This window comes from Ascaphus truei, chromosome 2 (genome assembly GCF_040206685.1).
Source record: "Ascaphus truei isolate aAscTru1 chromosome 2, aAscTru1.hap1, whole genome shotgun sequence".
NCBI classification, from domain to species: Eukaryota; Metazoa; Chordata; class Amphibia; order Anura; family Ascaphidae; genus Ascaphus; species Ascaphus truei.
Window position 1 is genome coordinate 128,704,138 of NC_134484.1, and position 17,628 is coordinate 128,721,765.

A 17,628-nucleotide genomic window follows, 5' to 3' on the forward strand; every position below is an offset into this window, starting at 1 on the left:
TCTACAATGAAGGTATGAAGGTATTTCTAAAAAAAATACTTAACTATAGTGAGTTCTGTCTAAATTGAAGGACATAAATGGTTAATTAAATATACTCAATATCTATTGCTCCTTATTATTAAATTCTAATTCAGATGTTTATGTATATGTATAATTATAATGAAAGTGAATGTATATACTGTATAATGATGCAATATTTACTTTATTCAGCAGTTGGTAACACACCTAAAATGCATCTAAATTGCTAACATTAGTATTTGAATTAAAACCCCTATAGAATACTTTCTACTGAGAATGGAAATAACAATTCCAATTGAGAGGTGCTTTTTGTAATTTTCTAATCAACTAGATAGCCAATCACGTAATGGAGGAGGGTATATCTACACAGGAATAGGGACACATAGTTAGATCAGCCCCTGACGAAGCCGAAAGGAGAAACGCGTAGGGCGTGGTTTGGAACTACTGAGAGTGAGCACAGGACAATTGGGAGAATAGCCAGCAATATTCAGTTGTCTGGCAGTGATCTGTATCGGTGTACCGGCATGGTACATGTTTCCAACGAGTAGGTGTGGGACGGAGATCAACACAGCGAGCGGGAGATTTGGATCCAGAATCTCGTGAGACGACGTGACGTCACCACGCCGCTACGTGCAGGCGGACGGCCACGGAGATCCGGAGCAGTCAGAGAAGCGGGGAGGTCCACAGACTATCGAGGCGGACACTAACTAAGGGGGAAAAACATCACACTGTACCCCAGAAGTAGCGTGAGTACTACTTGCACATTAGGTGCAGCTAAAGAAACACACGGCCCTTTACTACGGGTCTCGCAACAACGGAGCAAGTACCCCATCCTCAGAGGCTCTGGATATTATTAGGAGTGCCCCATAAAGTGACTCCATACCCTTGGAAGTTGGCCACAACACCGCATGTGGTTATAAGGACATTTATAAGGAATCAATAGAGTCTGTGTATACCCACCCTTGATGAGTGTGAGAAGCTCTAAATTCTCAAACGCTTTTACCCAAACTCACAAAGTGTGAGTATTTTACCTATTGTCTTTTTTATTAAATTTTTAAAATAAACTGTGTTACACTATGTATGTGTCCCACTTCTCTTTCTATATGTGATACTTCACACGAGGATACGATTCCTGTAGATGAGTTGCTGCTGGCTGTTCCAGATCTTCATTCATTGTTCCTGATCCCAGAGTGGATACAAGGCCTGATTTTATTCTACCTGCTGTAAGTGCATATCGTACCCCCCAGTAGACCAATTGTTTGAACGTATTACCCTATGTTTGTTTTTCTTGTTTTTACTTGCGCCTAGGTCACTCTTGTTTGGATATCCCTTTTTTACCAGCCCGTGGAGCGGTAGACCTTTTGGCTGCAGACTTAATCAGGGAAAGTTAGATTGTGAGGTAGTATACCCTCCTATATATGTGGTAAATATCATTATTAGTCTAATTGTGATTGCGCTTATTGTAGTTTTCTGTTTTTATATATATATATATATATATATATATATATATATATACAGTGTTCGACAAACCTATACATTTGCTCGCCCCGGGCAAGTGGATTTAACCCCCGGGCGAGTAAATATTGGCCCAAGCAGCACACGTTTGGTACTAGGTGGCGAGTAGATTTTTTTGTGTGGCGAGTAGATTTTTTGGTGATTTGTCAACCACTGTGTATATATATATATATATATATATATATATATATATATATATATATATATATATATATATATATATATATATATATAAACAAAGAGAAGACAGCGCGGCTCCCATAGTATAATACTGTAAAAAGATAGTTTATTGGTAAATGCTGCTAGATTACAGACACTTACAATAGATAAAAAGGTAATAAGGTAATAAGCAGTGGTTAAAACGATCTTGGCACATCACCCGTTAATCCATCCGTGTGCCGATCCACGTGCAGCTGGTCTGGTAAGCTCCCGTTGCGGACGCCCCGTGTGCCGATCCACGTGCAGCTGGTCTGGTAAGCTCCCGTTGCGTACGCCCCGTGTGCCGATCCACGTGCAGCTGGTCTGGTAAGCTCCCGTTGCGGACGCCCCGTATGCCGATCCACGTGCAGCTGGTCTGGTAAGATCCCATTGCGGACGCCCCGTGTGCCGATCCACGTGCAGCTGGTCTGGTAAGCTCCCGTTGCGGACGCCCCGTGTGCCGATCCACGTGCAGCTGGTCTGGTAAGCTCCCGTTGCGGACGCCCCGTGTGCCGATCCACGTGCAGCTGGTCTGGTAAGCTCCCGTTGCGGACGCCCCGTGTGCCGATCCACGTGCAGCTGGTTTGGTAAGCTCCCGTTGCGTACGCCCCGTGTGCCGATCCACGTGCAGCTGGTCTGGTAAGCTCCCGTTGCGGACGCCCCGTGTGCCGATCCACGTGCAGCTGGTCTGGTAAGCTCAAGCGGACACCCCGTGTGCCGATCCACGTGCAGCTGGTCTGGTAAGCTCCCCTTGCGGACACCCCGTGTGCCGATCCACGTGCAGCTGGTCTGGTAAGCTCCCGTTGCTTTGTTGTGTTTTTTGTTGTCTTTGTTTGTCCAATTGTGGTATATTGATACCCCACATTGAGCCAACTGCCTTTTCACTTGGTTCATTCCCATTTGTGCACACACACTTTTTTATCCAGTTTTCCTAGCTAGCGCAGCAGTTATTTTTTCTTTTTATATATATATATATATATATATATATATATATATATATATATATATTTGCATGATGAAGCCACTGTACAAATAAATGGGTGAAGGGTGGGTTAACCCGTTAATTACCTTTGCGGTTATTATCTGATAAGGTGATTAAGGGGTTAATTGATATCAGAATGTAATAGCAATGAATTGGCTATGTATTTTGTTGGCAATGGAGGACACGGATTTTGCTGTTGAGGGGGCTTCATATTGATCAGGTCAGTAGAAATTGATTTATTTTATTATGTTACTTAATGTGTTTAATAATGGGCAAATAATTTATTATCCCTATCTGGATAATAGTTATTTTGCACATTATTGTACTGTATGTGTTGGGGGGGGGGGGATTGATGTATTTAATGTATAGGACATGTTTATTTATTTTTACATACAGGGTTGTTTCCTCAGGTCTGCGGGAGACCTATGGTGACCACCTGAGGTCTCCTCGGACTTCTCACGGGTAAACGGCTGCCGGGTCCACGGGGGACACCTGCGGGGAAGAACCGTAGGGACCACCCGAGGGCCCCCAGACCCCCGTATGAAGCACCAGAGGCCCCTCAGACACCTGTGGGTCTGACCCGGGGCCTACGAGACAGCCGCGGGCCTACCTGTGGGGACCCCATTGTGGCCCGCAGAGACCACCTGGTTGACCATGGTGCCTGGCGGGGACCACCCGCAGCCCTCCAGACCCTGTTTGAAACCAGGTGCTGGGCTACTGTAGGTCTGTGAGGTGACCTGTCAGGCCCACCGGGGACTCCCGTGGGCCTGGGGTATTATCCCTGTATGTAAAATAATAAATCATGTATTTATGGGGGGGCACAGGGGGTGGGTTATGTATTTAATAAATATAATGATGTTTATTGTGGGGCTGTGTATTGTTTTTATTGTGGGTACTGTGGGTGGGGGAAGGGGATATTGGCCCAAGGATATGTGGGTAGGCCTCCCGGCTGGGTATTGGGTGAGTGAGGGTGGTTAGGCCTCACGGGGTGGGGGGGGTAGTGGGGGAGGATATGTAGGCCTCCCGAGTGATGGGTCAGGGTGGGTTAACCCCTTAATGACTAGCGGTTAATGACCGCTATGGTGATTAAGGGGTTAGGGGACATTACATTGGCTGTTTTTATTCTTGTTTATGTTTTGCAACATCGCAGGGGGCATGGACGGTTATGAAGATGGCCTTCATCGTGGCAGCCGGACAAGGGTGAGTGCAATATGTATTTAATGTTTTTATTGTTCTTTATGTATTTTAAATGGACAAATAAACTATTATCCATTTGTGGATAATAGTAATTGTGCCCATTACTATACTGTATGTGTTATGGGGGGGGGGTTATTTCTTTATAAGTATGTATGTGTTTTAAAATTAATTTGGGGGGGCACAGAATTGGTACTGCAGGGCCGCGGGTAACACCCGAGGGCCCCCACCGGTCTATAGTATCATTGCTGTGCATATATGTACTGTATGTTAGGGGGGTATGGGGGTTGTTGGTGTCATATATATATATTTATTTATTTATTTATATATTTATATATTTATTTAGTGTGGGGCTGTTGTGTGTGTATTTATTTTATTGTGGGTAGCGGGGTTGGCCGAAGTGGGTATTAGCCCCAACGGTGGTTGTTTAGGGCTTGCGGGTGGGTAGCGGGAGGGCTTAACCCCTTCATGACCATAGCAGTATGAACCGCTAAGGTCATGAAGGGGTTAAGTCCACCCGCAACACCCCCACAAGCCCTAAACACCCACCAAGGGCCAAATAGCCCCTTCACCCACCCCCGCTACCCACAATAAACCTAGCACGGCTGGTTAACCCCTTCATTGCCTTAGCGGTTAGCCGCTAAGGTAATGAAGTGGGCTTTAAATGCATTTTTCCTGCCTCAGATGCATGCCGGGGGGCTCCGGTGCTGGTATTAATGGGTATCAGCTCTGGAGACCCCCGGCATCAATCCCAGGCAGGAAAAAGGCCTGATTTTTTCTAAGTGTCGACCTTGCCGTTGCTTCTCCACCACCAACTTGCCAACTGTAGTTGGCGGGCTGGATTGGCGTAAAAATCTCAATTCTAGAGTGACGATCACCAGCGAAAAGCTGATCGGGGCTACTAGAATTCAGCCGATTTCAAAAAGTGGCGAAAAGTGCCGAAAAGTGGCTTATCGGCACCCGCATGCCAAAAAGTTTTTTTCGGGAAAAAAAATTGCCGATTTTGGCCACTTTTCGGCGTTTACTGAATCGGAAAGGCTATTTTGGCGAGAAAATGGCGTAAAAAGCCTTTTTGCCGCTTACTGCTCAGAGCCCCTAAAGTCTTAAAATATATCCCTTCATTTTGAATGACTAATTGCAAATCATTCTTAGAGATATCCATCATGTTGTGTATTGCAGTGACATGGTGACATTTCTACCTTTTTGTATTGAGAAATTCCATCTACCTTAAATTCACACCCATGACATTTGCAATGATAACGTATGTCCAGGGTAGGAAGGGAGCGATGGTTTCAGGAACACCCAAGAAAAAAAGATAAAAAATGATGGTGCAGTAAAATAACACAAAATTGGTGTGAATGAATCTTGGCTCTATATAAATGCCTACTTACAGCAGGTAAGTGTTAAACCAGCATAAATCAGGACAGCAGGTAAGTGTTAGTCAGGACGGGAGAGTAAGTATTTGACCAGCAGTAACAAGGACTCGAAACAGATGCTGATACAGGAGAAATCCCACTCGAATAGGTGTTTCATGGAAGACAAGGAGAGACCATAGTGTAGATCGAAGGTGTAAAATGTATAAGTTAAAAGCATATAGGAAATGTACTCACAATAAGTACATTGGACATGTACACATAAGATTTTACTTGAGGCAGTAGAGTGCCGGAACAGTTTAAACGCTTGCTGCTTCACTTCCCAGTGACTCCCGTCGGATCGCGGTGGATGGCATCTGACGTCACGTCCGGTGAGGAATGACGACTTCCGGTAAGATAACCAGGGAAGCGGGCAGCAGGGCAACACAGCAGACTCGGCGCCTTCACTTCAAGAACAGCTGTACAGGCTTTGGAAGGCCCTACGCGTTCCGCTGTGCTCACGACAGCTTCCTCAGGTTCGCTCCTGAGGAAGCTGTCGTGAGCACAGCGAAACGCGTAGAGCCTGCCAAAGCCTGTACAGCTGTTCTTGAAGTGAAGGCGCCGAGTCTGCTTTGTTGCCCTGCTGCCTTCTTCCCTGGTTACCTTACCGGAAGTCGTCAATCCCTCACCGGACGTGACGTCAGACGCCATCCACCGCGATCCGACGGGAGTCACTGGGAAGTGAAGTAGCAAGCGTTTCATCTGTTCCGGCACTCTACTGCCTCAAGTAAAATCTTATGTGTACATGTCCAATGTACTTATTGTGAGTACATTTCCTATATGCTTTCAACTTATAAATTTTACACCTTCGATCTACACTATGGTCTCTCCTTGTCTTCCATGAAACACCTATTCGAGTGGGATTTCTCCTGTATCAGCATCTGTTCGAGTCCTTGTTACTGCTGGTCAAATACTTACCTGCCGTCCTGACTAACACTTACCTGCTGTCCTGATTTATGCTGGTTTAACACTTACCTGCTGTAAGTTGGCATTTATATAGAGCCAAGATTCATTGACACCAATGTTGTGTTATTTTACTGCACCTTCATTTTTTATCTTTTTTTCTGGGGTGTTCCTGAAACCATCGCTCCCTTCCTACCCTGGACATACATTATCTTGAACATATTCCCTGGAAGGTTGAGAATTATTTTTTGTTTCACCTTACAACTCACCTTATATTTTTAATTCACATGTATCACTATCACTGTTGTTTAGCGCCGTTCTAAGTCACTTTGATTCACGATTTGCAATGATAACAACATAACAGTTCCTGTGAGCACAGAGGAAGCTGCCCTCCTTGCGATGATATCGAATATGTGAAGGAGTCTGTAGTCTAGAGAAAATCTATCTATAGCGACCTATATCTTTACATGTCCATATAGAATGCCTTTAGTCTAGGCCCAAGGTATAAGAGAGTATACCTCACACTTGTCCATACTGCACAGGCCTCAAAATGATGACAACCATGGATACGCTGTATGGAAAATGTAGGATTCTTGGTCATGCTGCAGTGACCAATGCCAATACCATATTATAGGGGTGTGCAAATTGGGGGCACAGGATTTTTTTGGGGGGGCCCTGTGCTCTTCCCAAAGGCATTTAAATTAAATGCTGGGGGATCGCGTGAGGCCTCTGCAACTGAACTTGCCGAGGTTCAGTCAGCTTCAGATGACACGTTGACATGACAACGCGGCATCAAATGGCACCGCAGGGTCATGTGACGTGGCATCAACCATTATTTTGCCGTCTTTACTCTGGGGATTTTATTATTTCCTTCACTGTATATATATTCACCATTTTTCATTGTTCCTTACTAACTAATAAAATTGTATTCTTTTCTATTTTAACTGCGATATGGATCACGTTGATTTGCTCACCTCGGCCTGTGTTTTTGGGTCATCCATTATATCCAGACATCCATGGGGATATTAGTATCTCATTACTTACACTATCCCTTCTATTTTTGACTAATGAGTGCATTGTTATAGGGACTTTTGTGACCTCTCGTCACTTTCAATGTGCTACATGTCCAATGCTTGAATTCTGTAATAATTAATTACATAATCTCCTATCTTTCTATACATGAAAACATCATGATCCAAGTCAGTGAGAGCAGTCTGCAGGATTTTGAGTGCATCTTCCATGTACTTAAAGTCAAAGTCAAAGTGGAAGAAAGGAGCAGCTTTGGGGGAACACCTCTCTCTAAAGGGGTTACTCCCGCAACTGTGATTACCCATCATGCTCCGGCTTTGTTGTCTCGCCGCCGCGAGCAGGATCCTCCTTCCTCTTCCATGATCCCCGCAGTGGTTTCTGAACACGCGCATGCGCGTGCACGACCACGGACTTTTACGTCCTCTCCCGCCCCCAGCTCAGGTCACGCGTACCTCTCCCGCGCGGCGCACACGTCTGATGCGCATGCACCGCCCACAAGCCTCGCATCAAGCATCAGCTGTGGCAATCTTTCCTCCTCCTATACCTATCTTCCTTGGGGCCGCTCCCCCGTCACTCCCCCTCTTCCTATTGGTCCTTCCTCCTATTTATACCCTATTCTTCTGGAACTTCCCTATACATCCGGCGAGTATCTAAACTTCATCTTATACTCCCGCACAGTTCCGGACGCCTACCATCCACTTTCCAGGTGTGTCCCCGTAGCTGTGGGTGCAGGTGTTACCCTTCTCACCTCAGTTTCGGGGTCCCTCCTTGTCTGTGGTGAGCACAGCGTGACATTATGCTCAGCCCCACGGACATGGACCCCGAAGAGGTTGAGCAACCAAGCTCAATGCAGCGACTTCTCCAGGCAGAGGCGCAGCTTGCCTCCATGACGCAGGAGCTCTCAAGAATCTCCTCATTGCAGCATTCCCCAGGCCCCTCTGCCAAGGCAGCTGCGGCGCTTTCCTCTCCAGGTCTCCCCGTGGCTTTTGATCCTCGTCTCCCGGCTCCCAACCGCTATGCAGGGGACCCCCACGAGTGCAGAGGGTTTCTCAATCAGTGTGAGATTCAATTCGAATTATCCCCATCGCGCTTTCCTACTGCACGCTCCAGGGTGGCTTATATCATATCTCTCTTGAGCGGAAAAGCCCTAGCCTGGGCATTCCCCATCTGGGAACTGGAGCCTGCCATGACGTGTGACTATCCTCGCTTTCTTCGAGAATTTAGGCAAGTATTTGATACGCCTGGTCACCAGATTACGGCAGATTCCTCCCTCTTTCATATTTCCCAGGGTACTCGTCCTGTCGCCGAGTATGCTCTGGACCTCCGGACCATCGCGGCGGAGACCTCCTGGAACGATGACTCACTCTCCGCAGTTTTTTGGCAGGGTCTGTCTGACGCCATCAAGGACCAGCTGGCCACCATGGAGAGACCCACAAGATTGGAGGATCTCATTGCGGTCTGCATCCACGTGGACCAGCAGCTACGAGAGAGAAGACTTGAACGCGCTCTTCCTTGTACCACCTCCCCTCGGTCTACCAGCCGCAGTCTCGTCCCTTACGTTCCCCAACCCATGGATGAGCCCGAACCTATGCAGCTCGGAAATTATCGGCTATCCGCATCTGAGAGACAGCGCCGACGAGATGGTGGACTGTGCCATTACTGCGGTCATCCCGGTCATCTGCTGGCAAGCTGTCCTCTGCGGCCGGGAAACACCAAAACTCAATAAGGTATGAGAGGGTCTCGTTGGGTGTAATCTCTTCCTCTCTTTCTTCTCCTAAAAGACTTCCCACTCGAATAATGCTGTCTATCTCTCTGGCCTGGAATAACTCCCTGATCCCCGCCTCCGCATTCATAGATTCCGGGTCTCAGGGAAACTTTATTGATCAGAGCTTTGCTTATAGGAATAAGATTCCCTTCCGATCTAAAGCTGTTCCAGTTGGCCTGGAGGCCATAGACGGGCGTCCACTCCAACCAGCTTTAATTTCCCTGGAGACTTGTTCTCTATCCCTCTCCATGGAGGACGGTTACCAAGAGAAAATTATCTTGGACGTGATCCACACTCCATCGGTAGATGTGATTCTGGGACTCCCCTGGTTGCAACTGCACAACCCACAACTGGATTGGGTTAATAAAGAACCCATACGATGGAGCCCCCAGTGCCTCAAGACCTGTCTTCCCCCCAAACAGATGTTAGCCGGAGTGGAATTTCCCGCGGAGTACAAAACTTCCCTCCCAACGGTCTACTGGGACCTGGCGGACATTATCGATAAGGTGCGTTCTGAAGTGTTACCCCCCCCATAGAGTCTTTGACTGTCCTATTGACCTTCTTCCCGGTTCTACCCTACCCAAGAGCCGTTCTTACCCTCTGTCCATAACCGAGACCAAAGCCATGGCCGAGTATATCCAGGATAACTTGAGGAAGGGGTTCATACGCAATTCTTCATCTCCAGCTGGAGCTGGATTTTTTTTTGTTAAGAAAAAGGATGGCTCCTTGCGCCCTTGTATTGACTACAGAGGTCTTAACAAAATTACGATCAAGAACCGTTATCCCCTACCACTAATTTCCGAACTCTTCGATCGTCTACAGGGGGAAACAATTTTTTCCAAACTTGATCTCCGCGGAGCCTATAACCTTGTCCGCATCCGTCAGGCGACGAGTGGAAGACCGCCTTTAACACCCGGGATGGGCATTATGAATACCTAGTCATGCCTTTCGGCCTGTGCAATGCCCCGGCGCTCTTCCAGGAGTTTGTCAACGAGATCTTCCGCGATCTCCTCGACAGCTTCGTTATCGTATACCTTGATGATATCCTTATTTTTTCTAAGTCCCTCTCTGACCACATTCAGCACACCAAATTAGTCCTGTCCCGCCTTCGGGAGAACCATCTCTACACTAAGCTAGAGAAATGTTCTTTTCATCTTTCTTCCATTCCCTTTCTTGGATACATCATTTCTAGCACTGGCTTCTCTATGGACCCAATCAAACTCAAAGCTGTCTTAGAATGACCACAACCCACTTCCCAGAAAGCCATACAGCGATTCTTGGGATTTGCGAATTACTATTGTAAATTCATCAAGAATTTTTCTTCTACCGTGGCTCCCATTACTGCCCTTACCTAAAAGGGAGCTAACACAGCAGCTTGGTCTTCTGCAGCTCTCCAAGCTTTCGACTCTTTCGCTTCCGCTCCTATTTTGCGTCATCCTGACCCCGGACTTCCCTTTACCTTAGAGGTAGACGCATCCGACGTCGGTGCTGGCGCCATTCTCTCTCAGAGACAGTCCCCACAGGCCAAACTTCACCCCTGGGGTTCTTTTAAAAAAAAAAAATCTTCGGCAGAACGGAACTATGACGTCGGAAACAGAGAGCTCCTGGCTATTAAACTCACCCTTCAGGAATGGAGACATCTTCTGGAGGGAACAGAGACCCCCATTTCAATCTTTACTGATCATAAAAATTTACCTTACGTTGAGAGTGCACGTCGCCTTGGGGCACGTCAGGCTCGATGGTCTCTTTTCTTTTCGAGATTTAATTATCTCATATCTTACATCCCCGGCTCCAAGAATCAAAAGGCAGACGCACTCTCACGTCAATTCCTGTTCGAGGATAATTCCGAGGTTATCTCCGAAACAATCTTACCCTCCAAATATATAATTTCGGCCAACTCTTTCGATATCCTGGATCAGGTCATGGCAGCACAGTCTAACCTCCCGAGTGGCCTTAAGGTGCTGGTCGGCCGTCTGTATGCAGCTCCACGCTTCCTTAAAAAGATTCTTGAGTGGGGTCATTCTTCTAGGTCAGCCGGTCATCCAGGCATTAGCAGAACTTCTGACCTTATTGGTCGTACCTTTTGGTGGCCAACCATGTTGCAAGACATTTCGGAGTACGTAAAGACCTGTCCAATCTGCGCCCAGGTTACGACCGTTCATAAAAAGCCGTACAGTCTTCTACAACCCCTCCCTATACCAGACCGCCCCTGGAGTCATCTGTCCATGGACTTTGTGGTGGAACTTCCAACCTCTAAAGGAATGAACACCATTTTAGTTATCGTGGATCGTTTTTCCAAGCAGGCCCATTTCATTCCTCTCAAAGGGCTGCCCAATTCTGCTACCCTGGCAGACGTTTTTGTTAAGGAAATATTCCGCATTCACGGAGTCCCTCTTTCCATCGTATCCGATCGAGGTACACAATTTGTCTCAAAATTTTGGCGGGCCTTCGCTCGCAGGATGGATATCACCCTCCATTTTTCTTCCGGGTATCACCCCCAAACTAATGGGCAAACCGAGAGAACGAACTAGACTTTGGAGCAATACCTCCGATGCTTCATCGCGGACAGCCAGGACAATTGGGTAGATTTACTTCCATGGGCAGAGTTCTCCCATAATTCTTTAAAGAACAGCTCCATGCTGAAATCCCCTTTTTTTATTAATTATGGTTTTCATCCGGGTCAGCTTCCCATCACCTCAGTTCCTTCCAGAGTTCCAGCGGCAGATGACCGAATCAAGGATCTACAGGAATCCTGGAAAAAGATCCAAGAGGCCTTGGGAGAGGCAACCCGCAGACAAAAGGCACAGGCAGATCTTCACCGCCGACAAGCACCAGTCTTCAAGTCAGGAGATAAGGTCTGGCTCTCCTCCAAGAACATTAGACTGAAGACTCCTAGCCACAAACTGGCCCCCAAGTACCTGGGCCCATTCTCAGTAGTGGAACAGATCAATCCTGTGGCATATCATCTGGAACTTCCTCCATCCATGAGAATACCCTCCGTGTTCCATGTCTCACTGCAAAAACCTGTGTTCCAGAGTCCGCGGTTCCAAAGGACACCGATTGGCCCTAAACCGGTCATAGTTCGGGGGCAGGAGGAGTTTGAGGTTCAGTCTATTCTGGATTCCAGGAGTACGAGGGGTTCGGTGCAGTACCTGGTTCACTGGAAGGGTTTTGGTCCAGAAGAAAGATCTTGGGTACCCTACCACCAAACACACTCTCCTAGACTGCTGAGACTCTTTCACTCTAAGTTTCCCCAAAAGCCATATTGGAGTCGTCCTGAGGCCGCTCCTCAAGGGGGTGGGGGGGTACTGTAAGGTTCGGGGGAACACCTCTCTCTAAAGTGGTTCCTCTCGCAACTGTGATTACCCCTCACACTCCGGCTCTGCTATCTCGCCACCGCGAGAAGGATCCTCCTTCCTCTTCCCTGATCCCTGTGGTGGTTTCTGAACACGCGCATGCGCACGCACGACCACTGACTTTTACGTCCTCTCACAGGAGGAGCTCCCGCCCCCAGCTCAGGCCACGCATACTTCTCCCGCGCGGCGCACACGTCTGATGCGCGTGCACCGCCCACAAGCCTCGCGTCAAGCATCAGCTGTGGCAATCTTTCCTCCTCCTATCCCTATCTTCCTTGGGGCCGCTCCCCCGTCACTCCCCCTCTTCCTATTGGTCCTTCCTCCTATTTATACCCTACTCAGCCATTCCTTCTTTGGCTGAGCATAGCTTTGTGTGACCTGTGTCGTGCCTGCCTTAGTTCTTGTCTCTTTGCCTACCCTAGTGATTCCCGTGTACCGAACCGGCTTGGCTGTGGACCCGCTCTGGACTTCGACCCTTGGCTTACGCTCTGACCTCCCGAACTCTCCTGCCCTTTACCTCGGCTTACGGATTCCGTCCTACTCCCGGCTCTGGACCCCAGGCTCTCGGTACCAACTATTCTTCTGGAACTTCCCTATACATCCGGCGAGTATCTAAACTTCATCTTATACTCCCACACAGTTCCAGACACCTAACATCCACTTTTCAGGCGTGTCCCCGTAGCTGTGGGTGCAGGTGTTACCCTTCTCACCGCAGTTTCGGGGTCCCTCCTTGTCCGTGGTGAGCACAGCTTGACAGTTTCCATGACCGCATGAACCGAACAGTTTGTTGTCTCCCGGGTGCTCGGGTTCGGCACATTGCAGATCGGGTAGACATTGTTTGGGGGGGCTGAGATTAACCCGGCGGTCTTGGTACACGTTGGCACCAATGACAAAGTTAGAGAAAGATGGAGGGTCCTAAAAATGATTACAGGGATCTAGGCCAAAAGCTTAAGGCAAGGACCTCCAAGGTAGTATTTTCTGAAATACTACCAGTGCCATGCACTACCGCAGGGAGACAGTCAGAGATCAGGGAGGTTAATGCATGGCTAAGAAAGTGGTGCAGGAAGGAGGGGTTTGGGTTTTTAGAGCACTGGGACTCCTTTTCTGAGAGGTGCCATCTATATTCTAGGGACGGATTGAACCTCAATGAAGTGGGATCTTCTGTGCTAGGGGGGAAAATGCTAAAAAGGTTGGAAGAGATTTTAAACTAGGATGGAGGGGGGAGGGGAATGAAACAGATAATGAACTAAATGGAATAGAGGAGGATACAAGGTGGTATGGAGGTAGAATGGGGGCAAGTGCGAGTTTGACTAGCAGTGAGACACCCATAGTAAATACAGATAATACTAGAAAACTTCTAAAGACTAAACCAAGTGGGCGCAGAAAGGAAGGAGCAGATAAGATAATAGTACAGGCTGAAAAAAAAACTTAAATGCATGCTTGCTAATGCAAGAAGCCTGACAGATAAAATGGGGGAGCTTGAATTAATAGCTGCAAGGGAGCAGCATGATATCATAGGCTTTACTGAAACATGGTGGGATGAAACTCATGACTGGACAGTTAATTTAGAGGGTTATTCCCTTTTTCGGAAGGATCGAACAAATAGAAGGGGAGGTAAAGTATGTTTATATGTTAAACCGGATCTAAAACCTATTATAAGGGATAATGTTTATGAAGGGAATGATGAAAATGTAGAGACTTTGTGGATAGAAATTAGAAGTGGAGGTTAAAGTATTAAGAAAATGTTTGTGGGAATATGCTTTAAACCACCAAATATCTGTGAGATTGAGGAAGCTAAAATACTTTTGCAAATGGAAAAGGAATCAAACCTGGGTCATGTTTGCATAATGGGGGATTTTAATTATCCAGACATAGACTTTGGGCAATGAGATTAGCGTTACAACAAAAGGAAACAGGTTTTTGGGGGTGCTTAAAGACAATTATATGACCCAAATTATTGAGGAACCAACCAGGAGAGGGGCAATACTGGATTTGGTCATATCAAACAATGTAGAAGTAATAACAAATATTCAAGTCCTGGAACATTTGAGTAACAGTGATCATGACATGGTCTCATTTGAAATAAATTATCAAAAAATAGATTTCTTGGGTTCAACAAAGACCTTAAACTTTAGTAAGGCAGATTTTAATAAACTGAGGTCTAATCTAGTAGTAATACAATGGGATGGTGTTTTTGCAGGGAAAAATGTAGAAGATTAAAAGTTAGTCTTTAAAACATTGTTAGAAAAGCACACTTATCAGTGTAAACCCTTGGGTAATAAGTATAAAAGAAATAAGTCAAAACCAATGTGGCTAAATAAACAGGTAAGGGAGGAAATGGACAAGAAGAGGAAGGCGTTTAGATCCTTTAAGTCAGAAGGGACGGAGACATCGTTTCAGAATTATAACCCAGTGTAAACCCTTGGGTAATAAGTATAAAAGAAATAAGTCAAAACCAATGTGGCTAAATAAACAGGTAAGGGAGGAAATGGACAAGAAGAGGAAGGCGTTTAGATCCTTTAAGTCAGAAGGGACGGAGACATCGTTTCAGAATTATAAGGAATGTAACAAAAATTGCAAAAGGGCAATCAAATTAGCAAAAATGGATAATGAAAAAAGGATTGCAATAGAAAGTAAGGTCAACCCTAAAAAGTTCTTTAAGTACCTTAATAACAAAAAAACGAGAAAAGAAAATATAGGTCCCTTTCAGTGTGAGATGGGTAGGCAGATTATTGGAGATAAGGAAAAAGCAGAGGTATTAAACAAATTCTTTGCTTCTGTGTTTATCAGGGAAGAATCAAGTTCAATAGTAGCGCCACAGGAGGAAGCCACAACCTCCATATTAATGACCAATTGGTTAACTGAGGAAGAAGTTCATAAGGGACCTGAAAAAATTAAAGTAAATAAGGCACCTGGCCCCAATGGCATACATCCAAGAGTTCTCAAGGAGTTAAGCTCAGTAATAGCAAAACCATTATATCTAATATTCAAGGACTCCATTTCCACAGGCTCAGTACCACAAGATTGGTGTAAAGCAGATGTGGTGCCTATATTTAAAAAGGGAACTAGATCACACCCGGGGAATTACAGACCTGTAAGCCCGACTTCAATAGTAGGGAAACTATTTGAAGGTTTAATACGGGATAATATTCAGGAATACCTAATGGAAAATAAAATTATTAGTAATAGTCAGCATGGATTTATGAAGGATATATCTTGCCAAACTAACCTTATTTGTTTCTTTGAAGAGGTAAGTAGAAATCTAGACCAGGGTAATGCTGTTGATGTGGTCTACTTAGATTTTGCAAAGGCTTTTGATATGGTATCACACAAGAGGTTGGTGTACAAAATAAAGAAAATTGGACTCAGTAATAATATATGCACCTGGATTGAAAACTGGTTAAAGGACAGACAACAGAGGGTTGTCCTAAATGGAACTTTTTCAGGTTGGGCTAAAGTCGTGAGTGGAGTACCTCAAGGATCGGTACTGGGACCCCTGCTTTTTAACTTGTTTATTAATGACCTTGAGGTTGGGATCGAGAGCAAAGTCTCCATCTTTGCTGATGATACTAAATTGTGTAAGATAATAGAATCAGAGCAGGATGTAATTTCTCTTCAGAAGGACTTGGAGAGACTGGAACCGTGGGCAGGTAAATGGCAAATGAGGTTTAAATGTAAGGTTATGCATTTGGGATGCAAGAATAAAAAGGCAACTTACAAATTAAATGGAGATATATTGGGGGAATCCTTGATGGAGAAGGATTTAGGAGTGCTTGTAGACTGCAGGCTTAGCAATAGTGCCCAATGTCATGCAGAAGCTGCTAAGGCAAACAAGATCTTATCTTGCATCAAACGGGCAATGGATGGAAGGGAAGTAAACATAATTATGCCCGTTTACAAAGCACTAGTAAGGCCACACCTTGAATATGGAGTACAATTTTGGGCACCAATCCTAAGAAAAGACATTATTTATTTATTTATAAAATATTTTACCAGGAAGTAATACATTGAGAGTTACCTCTCGTTTTCAAGTATGTCCTGGGAACTAGAGAGAGTGCAGAGCAGAGCCACCAAATTAATAAAGGGGATGGACAATCTAACTTATGAGGAGAGGATAGCTAAATTAGATTTATTTACATTAGAAAAGAGGCGTCTAAGAGGGGATATGATAACTATATACAAATATATTCGGGGACAATACAAGGAGCTTTCAAAAGAACTATTCATCCCACGGGCAGTACTAAGGACTCGGGGCCATCCCTTAAGGTTGGAGGAAAGGAAATTTCACCAGCAACAAAGGAAAGGGTTCTTTACAGTAAAGGCAGTTAAAATGTGGAATTCATTACCCATGGAGACTGTGATGGCAGATACAATAGATTTGTTCAAAAAAAGGTTGGACATCTTTTTAGATGGGAAAGGTATACAGGGATATACCAAATAAGTATACATGGGAAGGATGTTGATCCAGGGATTAATCCGATTGCCAATTCTTGGAGTCAGGAAGGAATTAATCTTTCCCCTTAATGGGGTTTTTTGTTTGCCTTCCTCTGGATCAATAAGTAAGTATAGATATAGGATAAAGTATCTGTTGTCTAGATTTAGCATAGGTTGAACTTGATGGACCTATGTCTTTTTTCAACCTCATCCACTATGTAACTATGTAACTATGCAAATAATAATCATTAATTGCTTCATCACTTAATTAGTCTTTATTTGAAACAAATTAATAGTCTCTTGACTTTGTGACTATCATAAAAAATTGTCTGCAGTGTGTCTCTGTCACGCCTGTATGCCCGCAGACCCAGTACTGAGGTGGGAACGGTATGATATCACACACCCACAGCAGTGGGAGCAAGCCCGGAGTGTGGTATAGCGTTGCTGGGCCTGTAGGAAGAGTTGTTAGTTTATACTTGCAACGCTTGGGGGTGTCCGTAAGAATAGTTGTGTCCGTGTGCCAATGTTCAGGAGTACAGAGGTTAGAATCGTCAGAGTGTAAGCCAGGTCCTAGGAAGCCAGAGGTAAGCGAAGTAGTATGTGTAGCAGGGTTCAAAGGGATACCAGAGAGCAGAGTAGTCCAGGACAAGCAGGGGTCAAAGCCAAGGAAATCAAAGATAACACAGGAGCAGGAAACAACAGGAACACAGAGGGAGCACAGCATAGGTCAGGTACAAACAGGGAAACGGGAACTATGCAGAGCGAGGAAGAAGTGGACAGACAGGGGTTATAAAGGAGGGCATACCAATAGGAGAGAGGGGA